The sequence below is a fragment of the Pseudophryne corroboree genome, chromosome 5 (genome assembly GCF_028390025.1).
Source record: "Pseudophryne corroboree isolate aPseCor3 chromosome 5, aPseCor3.hap2, whole genome shotgun sequence".
Taxonomy (NCBI): domain Eukaryota; kingdom Metazoa; phylum Chordata; class Amphibia; order Anura; family Myobatrachidae; genus Pseudophryne; species Pseudophryne corroboree.
In genome coordinates this window covers 664,663,095-664,675,424 of record NC_086448.1, presented here as the reverse complement: position 1 = coordinate 664,675,424, position 12,330 = coordinate 664,663,095, and the positions used below count along the sequence as shown (strand labels likewise).

Below are 12,330 nucleotides of genomic sequence, written 5' to 3'. Positions count from 1 at the left end.
CTAGTCAAAAGGGTGTCCTTGCCCTTTGGTTCAATGTGGATATATGGTTTTCACCTGACTGCGCTCATCCCCTACAGTTCTGAGTACTTGTGAATGAATTCTAAACAAAACTGGATACTTATTAAAATGGTATGTTTTACTTTCACATAAAACAAAAATGACACTCAATAAAGTGGAATAATAACCAATACTTAATCTAAATTAATGAAAATACAGTAACCAAATTGTGCGCTCCAAGGGGAGCACTTGTCATAAACACAGGACGCCGTCCTCTGTAACTAATTTATTTACTTAAAACAGACATTGAAAGAAACCCTCACAGTCCGGTCAGGACTAGAGACATTTTACTGGATAATCTCTATTAGACTCGCAAGGAAACACTGCCAGACTTTACAATTCCTTACAGCCAATTGGCCTGTGTGTCAGAACACACACGCCAAGTACTACAAGGATTTGATTACTACTTTAAGTGGTAAAAGGACAGAGTTTATGACAAATGCTCCCCTTGGAGCGCACAATTTGGTTACTGTATTTTCATTAATTTAGATTAAGTATTGGTTATTATTCCACTGTATTGAGTGTCATTTTTGTTTTATGTGAAAGTAAAACATACCATTTTAATAAGTATCCAGTTTTCTATAATATGATTTACTATAGCATGCTCCAAAGATGTGAATGCTGCCATTATTTTTGTTCTTTAAACCTAATGAATGGGATACTATGTGCCAATTTATTTGGCAATTAAAACTTCTATCTTAGAACTTCTCTGTAGTGTGCACTAGTGGTTGTACAGACACAATGAAGTGACAAAGAAAAACTGTATGTTATATTCCCCCTGTCTTCAATGAGTAATGCATAAAGATAACATGGGGAATTTTGTACAATTAAAGACGATGTGCCGAGCGTAATTTACAACAACATCATTCACTTATCACAAGTCAGTGCAAACTTTTGTAGCCCCTATAATATATGATCATATATGGTGGATAAATGTATGTGATGGTATGAACTAATTGTAAATGTATATAATTGTATGATATGTATGATATAAACTACACATGGGTGTGAAGTCCAGAACAATAATAGCCCAGGTTTATAGGGATATGGACCATGGGGATCAAAGTGGCATGAGCTGGGCTTGAGACTTTTCTAGAAGTACCTCATGCAGGGAAGTTAAGTGCCCGCATGCCAAAGATGAACTGAGAGAGCTGGAGGGAGAGACGACAGTTAAACGGACGGAGAAGGTGTGCCTGGGACTCAGCTGGAGGAGACAGAGCTGTGTACTGCCTGAGGACTCTAAAAAGTGCGACAGACCTGGCTCTGGACGGCGGCTCTGGGGGAGAGAGACTGATCAAGTTCCCCGGCGGCCCCCGGTGAAGTGGATAGCGAGACCGCAGTGTGGACGTCTGCGGCGAGCGGCAACGGGCTCCGACATCAGCAAATCCCGCTGGGCGGAGCGGAAGAGGAGTCTCCTGATCGTGACCCCGTGTGGCGGTGGGCAGCGAGATTGGTGAGTCCACAGCCACGCTATCCCTCGCTGGGCGGATCAAGAGGCGGAGCTGCCCCACAAATCAGGCCCCAAAGTGGTGAGTGACAGTGGGAGGTGGCCGGGAGCGGCGAGTGACAGCGGGAGGCGGGTCTGAAAGCTTCCCTCAGCAGGCTGCACTCCGTAGACTAAACCAACGGCCAGGGACAGCCCCGATGAGGCGGAACAGGAGTGCCTTGTAAAATTATCTCCTACTGAGCTCCCGCAGCAGCACCCCTGTTATAGATACAACCAATTACATTATACAGCTAACCCCAGATACAATGGTACATTTATTGAGCTTAGGCCCATGAAGTCTAGTACCAGAATAATTCATCTTAAACAGCGCAGACATGATTATTGACAGGCTATAGGGATGGGACTGGTTATGTGTGCCTAATGGAATGTAACTGGCAGCTTGAATACTACTGCATACTTCCCTGTATGCTTTCATCCTATGCATCACACTGCTGTCTACAAAGACTCTACTAACTGTTTCATTGCCAGCTAGACAGCAACTAATTGCATGCTCTCCCTTTTTCGCTATCAGAAGGTTCCTAGGAATAGCACAGGATTACTAATTCGCCACGTAATTGACCCTGGAAGACATTATTATTCTCCACAAGTTATTATAGGGAGACAAGAATTTGAGAGTAAATCCAAGCGCTATTGTTGACGACTCACATGGGTTAATTTCTGAGATAGAAACAGATTCAACCGACTAAAGATACATTGTTTCTAGATACGCAGGATATTGTGCTGCTACGGCCTGGATAGCTTACTAACTCTTAGTGACTAGTAGTTTGGTACCCTATTTACAATACCACTATTGGATTTTAAAACAACAGTTGTGGCCACACCTAACCATTGAACTTTAAAGTGATCACTTAAGGTAACTTATTAGGTAAACTGCGCAGAAGGTACAAGGTAAAACCCGGGTCCACAGTCCATCAGACTGTGGTTATTTTATATTTTTTGTATTGCATGCATTGACTTTGTGGCATCATATTGTAATAAGTATTGTTTTAGCGGATGTAAAGCATAATTTGATTTGATCTACATGATGATTAATTAAATGTTAAGGGTGACAATAAAGTTACTTACCTAAGGTCGCCTGTCCGGTGTATTCACGAGATCCTGATCCTGGAGAGTCCTGTACCGTGAGGGCAACCTGAAAACCAAGAAAGTACCGGATTAAGTAGGTGAGGCGATCTCCCTATATTAAATCAATATCTACGGCAAGACACTCACAACACCCACTGCCTATATTAGGTAGGGTTCTCTCAAGCAAACCCGGGTGTATCTATATTTGCTTGAGTGGAGGCACGCCAAATTATACATAGCCCTCAATATAGTGAAGGGGTAGGAGGGTTACATTTGGAGGCACTGCTGAGATCCGGACACAGGGGTCTCTGTTTACCAGACAGATAGAATGGAGGGGATTAGTAAGGAAGATATTTTTTGTTGGTGCAGAGAGAAGGATATAGATGTCGAATGTAGCTTCGGATTGAGAGGAAATTTGACCAGTGCTAGTGAGGATAGTATGCTCAATGCGGTGAAATTTCTTTATGGAGTTAGTGAGCCGAGTATTGTCGATAAATGGAAAGGGTCCAAAGGTACTATTACCGCTATTTTAATCACTAATAAGAACCCACTAGATCCAATGTTACTCCCTGGCATGGTGGTGGTGGATGGAGTCCCGGGATGGAAAGTCCACCTGGTGTGGCCTGAAAGGAACGCTAGTGGAGAAGAAGATGGTCCATCTGGTGATGAACAAGGAACTGGGGAACCACAATTCGGATGTGGTGTCCCGACCACCAGCCCTGATACTGATCAACTCACCCACCCTGAGGAAGCTGTGGAGAATCAGGTAGAAACTGTCGTGGGCAAGATGGTTAGCCACTTAGAGAGGTGGCACTTCGAAGGCGGATATCGTCGACTTAGGATATTCTCGGGAATCACACCGGTACCAGCAGGGGAGGAGACCTACGAGCTGTGGAGGGAGGCAGCCACGCAACATTCTGAAGAGTGGCAGTGCCCTGAACATATTAAACGGCAGCGGGTGGTTGAAAGCCTACGAGGGCCGGCTATGGGGGTGATTCAAGCCACGCGGAGGAGCAATCCCACTGCTACTCTGAAAGACTATGTGGAGGCTCTAGATTTTTCCTTTGGTACCTTGGAAGACGTAGGTGATCTACTGGCTCGACTCAACCATACATACCAGGAGCTTGGAGAAACCTTGACACATTACGTGTATAGAGTCGATAGGTTAATATGCAAGATTGTAGATAAAGGGGTGATCGAGAAGGAGGCGGTGGACAGAAGAAGACTCACACAGGTACTAAAGGGAGCATTAACCAACAGTCCTGTAGCGCAAAGGCTCCGATGCACCATGAATGCTAATCAGCCTCCGACATTGAATGAGCTCGTGCGAGAAGTGAAACTGGAAGAGGTACAAATAGAAAACCGTGAGAGAACCATCAAGAAGGTCAAAGTAGTTGTACCGACCCCTTCTCCACCCTCTATAGATGAGCGACTGGTGAAGTTAATAGAGGAGCAGAATAAAAAAATTGAACAGCTAATAGCCCCACAGACTAATCCTCCTTATAGTCAGGGGATACATCCTGACTCTGGGAGGGGAATAAGTGTAAGGCGGTAAAGTCGATTCCCCATAATTTGCTATAGTTGTGGACAATCGGGTCATAGATCATTTGAGTGCCCCATGTATGGACACTTCCGAAGAGGAAATAGTAATAGCAATAGTTACCGGAGACGACCGTCCCCACCGGAAAACTCCAACGGGAGTTCTGTGGACCCCTCACAGGCTCCCCAATAATTACTGTACATGCCATGGGGAGTGCTCAGTGGTCCAATGAAACTCCTGAGAGCCTGATGGGCCATGCACCAAGAATAAAGGCTATGATCAACGGACACGCCTGTACAGTCCTGCTGGACAGTGGATCACAAATATCCATCATATTTGAATCCTGGTATCAGACCCATTTACAGGATGTACCCATACATCCTCTTAGTGGACTCACCATCTGGGGGTTGAGTGAGCAAAAATACCCCTATTTAGGATATATTATCACTCAAATTACCTTCGACCCTGGGTTGATTTCCCCCAATGAAATGGTACCGTTTGTGGCATTGGTTTGTCCGGATTCCCCCGGAGATAATGGAGATCTGCCAGTGATTGTTGGGACAAACACCAATATGTATAAGAGTCTCATAAAATGGTGTGAGAAACAAGACTTGAATGACTTACCGATCAAGATAGACAGTCATATGGCGCAGTGTCGACAAGGAGAAGTTGGTTCAGAGACCGGTACATCCATACCCGATTCAGGGGTCAACAAGCTGGAGGCCTGTTTCCAAGGTAGCGACATAGACGCAAGGAACAAAAGTCTACTATTGGAACAATTACAGCTGCGAGAGTCGGTATTCTCCCAAAGTGAGTGGGACCTAGGAACGGCAAAGGATGTAGAGCATCGTATTAAATTAACCAATGACACCCCATTTAGGGAAAGGTCTAGGAGATTAGCTCCAGCAGATTTCGAGGATGTGCGGGCGCATCTAAGAAATCTGCTGGAGAAACAGGTGATTGCTGACTCAGAGAGCCAGTATGCATCCCCCATTGTTGTTGCACGGAAGAAAAGTGGAGAGATTCGGCTGTGCATTGATTACAGGACCTTAAATAGCCGTACAGTGCCGGATCAATATACCGTACCGAAAATTGAAGAGGCATTGGATTGTCTACAAGGCAGCCAATGGTTTTCCGTTTTGGACTTGAGGTGCGGTTATTACCAGATTCCGATGAACATCGAGGATAGAGCTAAGACCGCTTTCATCTGTCCAATCGGATTTTTTGAATTTCTAAAAATGCCACAGGGTATCACAGGAGCGCCAGCCACCTTCCAGAGGACTATGGAGAAGACCGTAGGCGATATGTGCTACAGAGAAGTCTTGGTTTATTTAGACGATATCATAGTATTCGGAAAGACACTGGAAGAACACAATGAAAGACTCTTAAAGGTTTTAGACAGACTTCAATGTCGCGGGTTAAAGCTCTCTATTGAGAAATGCCAATTGTGTCGATCTACAGTAAAGTACCTCTGACATATTGTCAGCCGGGAGGGGGTCTCTACTGATCCAGACAAAGTAGCCACGGTGAGAAATTGGCCACGACCTAAAAACCTTAAGGATCTCCGGTCCTTCTTAGGGTTTTGTGGCTATTACAGGAAATTTGTGCCGCAATACTCTAAATTGGCTAGACCGTTAACCAATCTGACCAGAGGATATCCACCGAGTGCCCAGAAAAGAAAGCCCCACACCAAGGAGGCAAAAGAGTACTTATGCCCTCGGGAAACTTTTGGAGATAGGTGGGACGCCGAATGTGAGGAGGCATTTATCCACTTAAAAGAGAGTCTATCAAAGTCACCAGTGTTAGCGTATGCCGACCCTGAACTCCCTTATGAAGTTCACATCGACGCCTCCTTTGAGGGACTTGGGGGAGGGCTGTACCAGTGGAGGGATGGACAGCTCAGGCCTATTGCATATGTCAGTCGTGGTCTATCTGGAAGTGAGAGGAGTTATCCAGTACATAAGCTGGAGTTTTTGGCCCTTAAATGGGTGATTAGTGAAAAATTCCATGACTACCTATATGGAGCCTCATTTACTGTACATACGGATAATAATCCCTTGACATATGTACAATCCACCGCTAAACTGGATGCCACTGGTCATCGATGGTTGGCCACATTATCCAATTATAACTTTACTATCAAATATAGACCAGATGTAAACAACCAGGACGCAGATGCTCTATCTAGAAGGGTCGATAACGAAGTCTCTACCTCCTCCGATGAATGGATAGAAGTTCCAGCTGCTATGGTCAGGGGGCTGTGTCATCCAGTTCGAGCAACTCCTCCGGTACCCTTGGCCGCTATAGTTACCACTGGGGCCTCGGCCCAAGCAATCCCGGCCTCTTATCGATGGTTGGACCCTTCTGCCATGGACGGGTTAGAAAGGATACCACCAGATGACCTAGCACAAGAACAGAGGAAAGATATTCACATTGGACCTATTATACACTACCTGGAGAAGCCCTCTTCCTCCGTCCCAATGTCAGGCCTCTCTAAAGAAGCTAGAATATTGTTTCAACAGATTAAGAATCTCCGGATAAAGAGAGGATTGCTTTACCGATTTACCAGAAGGTCTAAAGGCGCTACAAGAATGCAACTAGTGTTACCAGTCAGGTATAAGACCATAGTACTGCAAGCGTTACATGATAATCATGGTCATTTAGGGCAGGAAAAAACCATGGGACTGGTCACTGAAAGATTCTTTTGGCCATTCATGAGTCGAGACGTGGAACAATTTTGCAAGGCCTGTGGAAACTGTGTGTTGAGGAAAACGATACCCCGGACGACGGCTCCACTAGTCAACATAAAGAGTTCGGGACCCTTTGACCTGGTATGCATCGACTTTTTATCTCTAGAGGGACCTGATGGACGTGACAGCCATATCTTGGTAGTCACTGATCATTTTACTAGGTATGCTCAGGCCTATGTAACTCCAAATCAACGAGCGGGGACTGTGGCTCGTACCCTGTGGGAGAAATTCTTTGTTCACTACGGGCTACCTGCCCGGATACATTCCGATCAAGGACGAGAATTTTAGAGCCATCTTATTAAAGAACTGTGTCACTGTTGCGGTATTAAAAAGTCGCGAACAACTCCATACCATCCACAAGGAGATCCACAACCGGAACGGTTCAATCGTATCCTATTAAATATGCTTGGCACCTTGAATCCACAACAGAAGCTGAAGTGGAAACAGCATATAACTTATCTGGTCCATGCATACAATTGCACCAAGAATGATGCCACTGGGTATTCCCCTTATCTACTCATGTTTGGTAGGGAAGCCAGATTACCCATCGATGTGTGTTTACCGACACAAATTAACCCTGCTTCTTGGGGTTCTCATTCTCATTATTTACGGCAACTCCGACAGCAATTACACGAAGCATACCAATTGGCTCGAACTACTGCCGGGAAAATGGGAGAGAGGAACAAAACACAGTATGACCGGAAAGTGATAGAGCATTGTTTACAGCCCGGGGACCGGGTTTTACTCAAAGTATTAGGTGCTCCTAGACGGCAGAAAATCAGGAACCGATGGAAGGAGGAACCATATGTAGTAGTGAAACAGCTTCCCGATATTCCTGTGTATCAGCTAACTCCGGAGAACGGAGAGGGGACGATAGTGACTTATCATAGACAACACCTTCTGCCTATCGCGCAGGATATCAGATGGAATGAGTCCAGGCCACAAATGGATCAAAGTGGAAAACACAGAACAAAACCTTCATCATACATCCCAGAATCGTTCTATCGGGAAGACGATGAAAGGGAGCTGGAAATGGAACAGTTTGGGTGCGGAGTATACTATAAGGATGACGGCTGCATGGGACATAGTAGTACGAGTAAATTGGACCGAGAACAGTCCGAAGTGCAGTTAACCACCCAAGACTGGGGGGTAGTGGATACGATTAGTAACCAAGAAGAGGAATGGGAAGAATCTACTAATCCAGGGAAGGATAATATCGGGAGTACTAGTGAAACCAATACGAGTAATGAAGAGTGTACTAACGTCACTACATTAGGTTATGGACCGTCATCTCCACGGCCCCAGAGGATAAGAAAACCGCCCAGAATTCTTACTTATGAACAATTGGGTTTACCCACTGAGGTTCCCCTGATAATCCATCCTCGGGTGGTAGTGCCATGGCCTTATTTTGGATGTGGGATATGAAGCGGTAAAGGAACCTGATAGGAAAGTTAAGGAGTATCCAGGTGTCTCGCATATCATAGAGGTGGTGATACCGATGCAGTGCATTTCGGAATCCCCAGGGGGAGAATGTAGCCCCTATAATATATGATCATATATGGGGGATAAATGTATGTGATGGTATGAACTAATTGTAAATGTATATAATTGTATGATATGTATGATATAAACTACACATGGGTGTGAAGTCCAGAACAATAATAGCCCAGGTTTATAGGGATATGGACCATGGGGATCAAAGTGGCATGAGCTGGGCTTGAGACTTTTCTAGAAGTACCTCATGCAGGGAAGTTAAGTGCCCGCATGCCAAAGATGAACTGAGAGAGCTGGAGGGAGAGACGACAGTTAAACGGACGGAGAAGGTGTGCCTGGGACTCAGCTGGAGGAGACAGAGCTGTGTACTGCCTGAGGACTCTAAAAAGTGCGACAGACCTGGCTCTGGACGGCGGCTCTGGGGGAGAGAGACTGATCAAGTTCCCCGGCGGCCCCCGGTGAAGTGGATAGCGAGACCGCAGTGTGGACGTCTGCGGCGAGCGGCAACGGGCTCCGACATCAGCAAATCCCGCTGGGCGGAGCGGAAGAGGAGTCTCCTGATCGTGACCCCGTGTGGCGGTGGGCAGCAAGATTGGTGAGTCCACAGCCACGCTATCCCTCGCTGGGCGGATCAAGAGGCGGAGCTGCCCCACAAATCAGGCCCCAAAGTGGTGAGTGACAGTGGGAGGTGGCCGGGAGCGGCGAGTGACAGCGGGAGGCGGGTCTGAAAGCTTCCCTCAGCAGGCTGCACTCCGTAGACTAAACCAATGGCCAGGGACAGCCCCGATGAGGCGGAACAGGAGTGCCTTGTAAAATTATCTCCTACTGAGCTCCCGCAGCAGCACCCCTGTTATAGATACAACCAATTACATTATACAGCTAACCCCAGATACAATGGTACATTTATTGAGCTTAGGCCCATGAAGTCTAGTACCAGAATAATTCATCTTAAACAGCGCAGACATAATTATTGACAGGCTATAGGGATGGGACTGGTTATGTGTGCCTAATGGAATGTAACTGGCAGCTTGAATACTACTGCATACTTCCCTGTATGCTTTCATCCTATGCATCACACTGCTGTCTACAAAGACTCTACTAACTGTTTCATTGCCAGCTAGACAGCAACTAATTGCATGCTCTCCCTTTTTCGCTATCAGAAGGTTCCTAGGAATAGCACAGGATTACTAATTCGCCACGTAATTGACCCTGGAAGACATTATTACTCTCCACAAGTTATTATAGGGAGACAAGAATTTGAGAGTAAATCCAAGCGCTATTGTTGACGACTCACATGGGTTAATTTCTGAGATAGAAACAGATTCAACCGACTAAAGATACATTGTTTCTACATACGCAGGATATTGTGCTGCTACGGCCTGGATATCTTACTAACTCTTAGTGACTAGTAGTTTGGTACCCTATTTACAATACCACTATTGGATTTTAAAACAACAGTTGTGGCCACACCTAACCATTGAACTTTAAAGTGATCACTTAAGGTAACTTATTAGGTAAACTGCGCAGAAGGTACAAGGTAAAACCCGGGTCCACAGTCCATCAGACTGTGGTTATTTTATATTTTTTGTATTGCATGCATTGACTTTGTGGCATCATATTGTAATAAGTATTGTTTTAGCGGATGTAAAGCATAATTTGATTTGATCTACATGATGATTAATTAAATGTTAAGGGTGACAATAAAGTTACTTACCTAAGGTCGCCTGTCCGGTGTATTCACGAGATCCTGATCCTGGAGAGTCCTGTACCGTGAGGGCAACCTGAAAACCAAGAAAGTACCGGATTAAGTAGGTGAGGCGATCTCCCTATATTAAATCAATATCTACGGCAAGACACTCACAACACCCACTGCCTATATTAGGTAGGGTTCTCTCAAGCAAACCCGGGTGTATCTATATTTGCTTGAGTGGAGGCACGCCAAATTATACATAGCCCTCAATATAGTGAAGGGGTAGGAGGGTTACACTTTGCTCAGATGCACTAGGATCATTTTACAAGTCTGACCTATTAAGCATTCATGAGCTTACAGTACTTCCCAAGTCTAAACCAAAGGTTATCAAACGCGGTCCTCAAGGCACAACAGTGGTCCAGGTTTTAAGTATATCCATGGTTCAGCACAGATGGTTGAATCAAATTGACTGAGGTACTAATTAAGTCACCTGAGGCCAAGCATGAATATGCTTAAAACCTGGACCATTAGAGTACCTTGAGGACCGCGTTTGAGAACTTCTGGTCTAGACAAAAAATGGTCAAAGTACTAATGTAGGCTGAACCTACTTTGATTCTTTCAATATAGGGTCATTCCCAGTTGCTTGTGTCTTTAAGTCCTGTTATAGTTCATTTGTACATTGTAGCCATTAAAGTAACTGTATTTGTATATAATATACAAGTAATATGAAAGTCGCAAGGTATTTTAATGCTTTGTAAGACATACTGTACTTATTTATTTATTACTCCCGTTTTAGAATGTATGCTCTCACGAGTAGGGCCCCCTTCCCTCATGTGCTTATCCTTTTCTTACTTTAATAGTCCTTGACTGCCCCAAATCCTGTGGTTTTCGGCCATCCTGATACTTATTTTAGTGTCATTTGCTAAAATAGCTACAGTATGTTTATTTACCCTGTACTTGACCTAAATTGACCTATATTGTCTTAAACTGTAAGTCACTGTTCTCCTGTTTGATTATTTATGTACTCTGCACATTGACGGAATGGCGGCGCACCTGGTCACAGCGGCTTTAAACTCCTGTACCTATGCTATTTGCAATTGTCAAAGTCAAATTGCATATTTCGATATTTAGAATATCGTATATGGTAATTAGACGCAACTTGCATTTTCAGTATATAATAACACTTGTATGTAAATGTTTATTTAAAATAATGGACTTTCACACAATGGTATACCAAGGAGAGCAAGCTGGATTCAAGTATTGGTCATAATCAATTTCATTTGCTCCGGTACAGTGGGGATTGCTTACCCCCGGGAGGTTCTGCTGAGGCTGCTGCAGCGCTGCACGGAGCCGGGGATCCTGTATGCTGGGGCGGAAGTGACCTTTGGCTCCGGAGCTGGGGCCGGTGGTCGAGGTGCCCGGGCCGCTGTCATGAATGCAGGGGATGCAGCAGTGGCTAGCAGTGAGATCCCAGTGGGGAGTGCATCCAGAACGCCGGTTACACTTTCTGGACGGAGGGCATGGCGAGAGCTGCAGCATCTGGACGTAGATACCGGCCAGGGAGGTGGAGGTAGTCGTAGTCACTATCATTACCAACATCATAGGAGAGCTGGCCAAGGATCAAGGTACTGGGGGGTTCGCTGGGAGCCCGATTTTGCTGGAGGCTGGGAACGGCGCCCGCGAAGAGAGAGGCGGCAGAAGCGAGGAAAGAGGTCTTGGTCTAAAACCAGACTACAGCTCTGCCCCCTAAAGCCTCCTTTGCCCAGTTTATTCCTTGCAAATGTCCAGTCTATGCCTAGTAAATTGGATGACATTCAAATGGAAATAACCAATAAGCGTCATTTGCGGAACGGTTCACTTATGATTTTTATTGAAACGTGGCTAAATAGTTCTGAGCCTGATGTAGAACTGACTCTTGCGGACAGGACTTTATTTAGAGTAGACAGAACTAGCGCCTTGGGTAAAGTTAGAGGTGGCAGAGTCTGCATTTACGCGAATAATAAGTGGTGCTCAGATGCTATTTTGATTAAATCTTACTGTTCAGAGGATTTGGAATATTTAACAATTAAATGTAGGCCTTATTATTTGCCTAGGGAATATTCTATTGTCTTAGTGACGGCTGTTTATATATGTCCTCAGGCAAATACGGATTGTGCGTTAAACACCTTGTATGATTTTTTAGCAGGGTTACAATCCAAATATGTGGATGGTGCTTTTATTATAGCAG

The 12,330-nt window shown here is 45.0% G+C and overlaps 1 protein-coding gene and 1 long non-coding RNA gene across 2 annotated transcripts in view; both read left to right on the top strand.

The window, feature by feature from the left end:
• Positions 1-12,330, top strand: part of ALKAL1 (ALK and LTK ligand 1) — a 170,286-nt gene that overhangs the window by 40,793 nt on the left and 117,163 nt on the right. The gene's annotated exons all lie outside the window — the stretch shown is intronic.
• On the top strand, positions 1,034-10,364 carry LOC134928223 (uncharacterized). Its single transcript, XR_010177859.1, has 3 exons — positions 1,034-1,510; positions 2,635-2,727; positions 10,133-10,364. It is a non-coding gene; the product is annotated as an uncharacterized LOC134928223 (long non-coding RNA).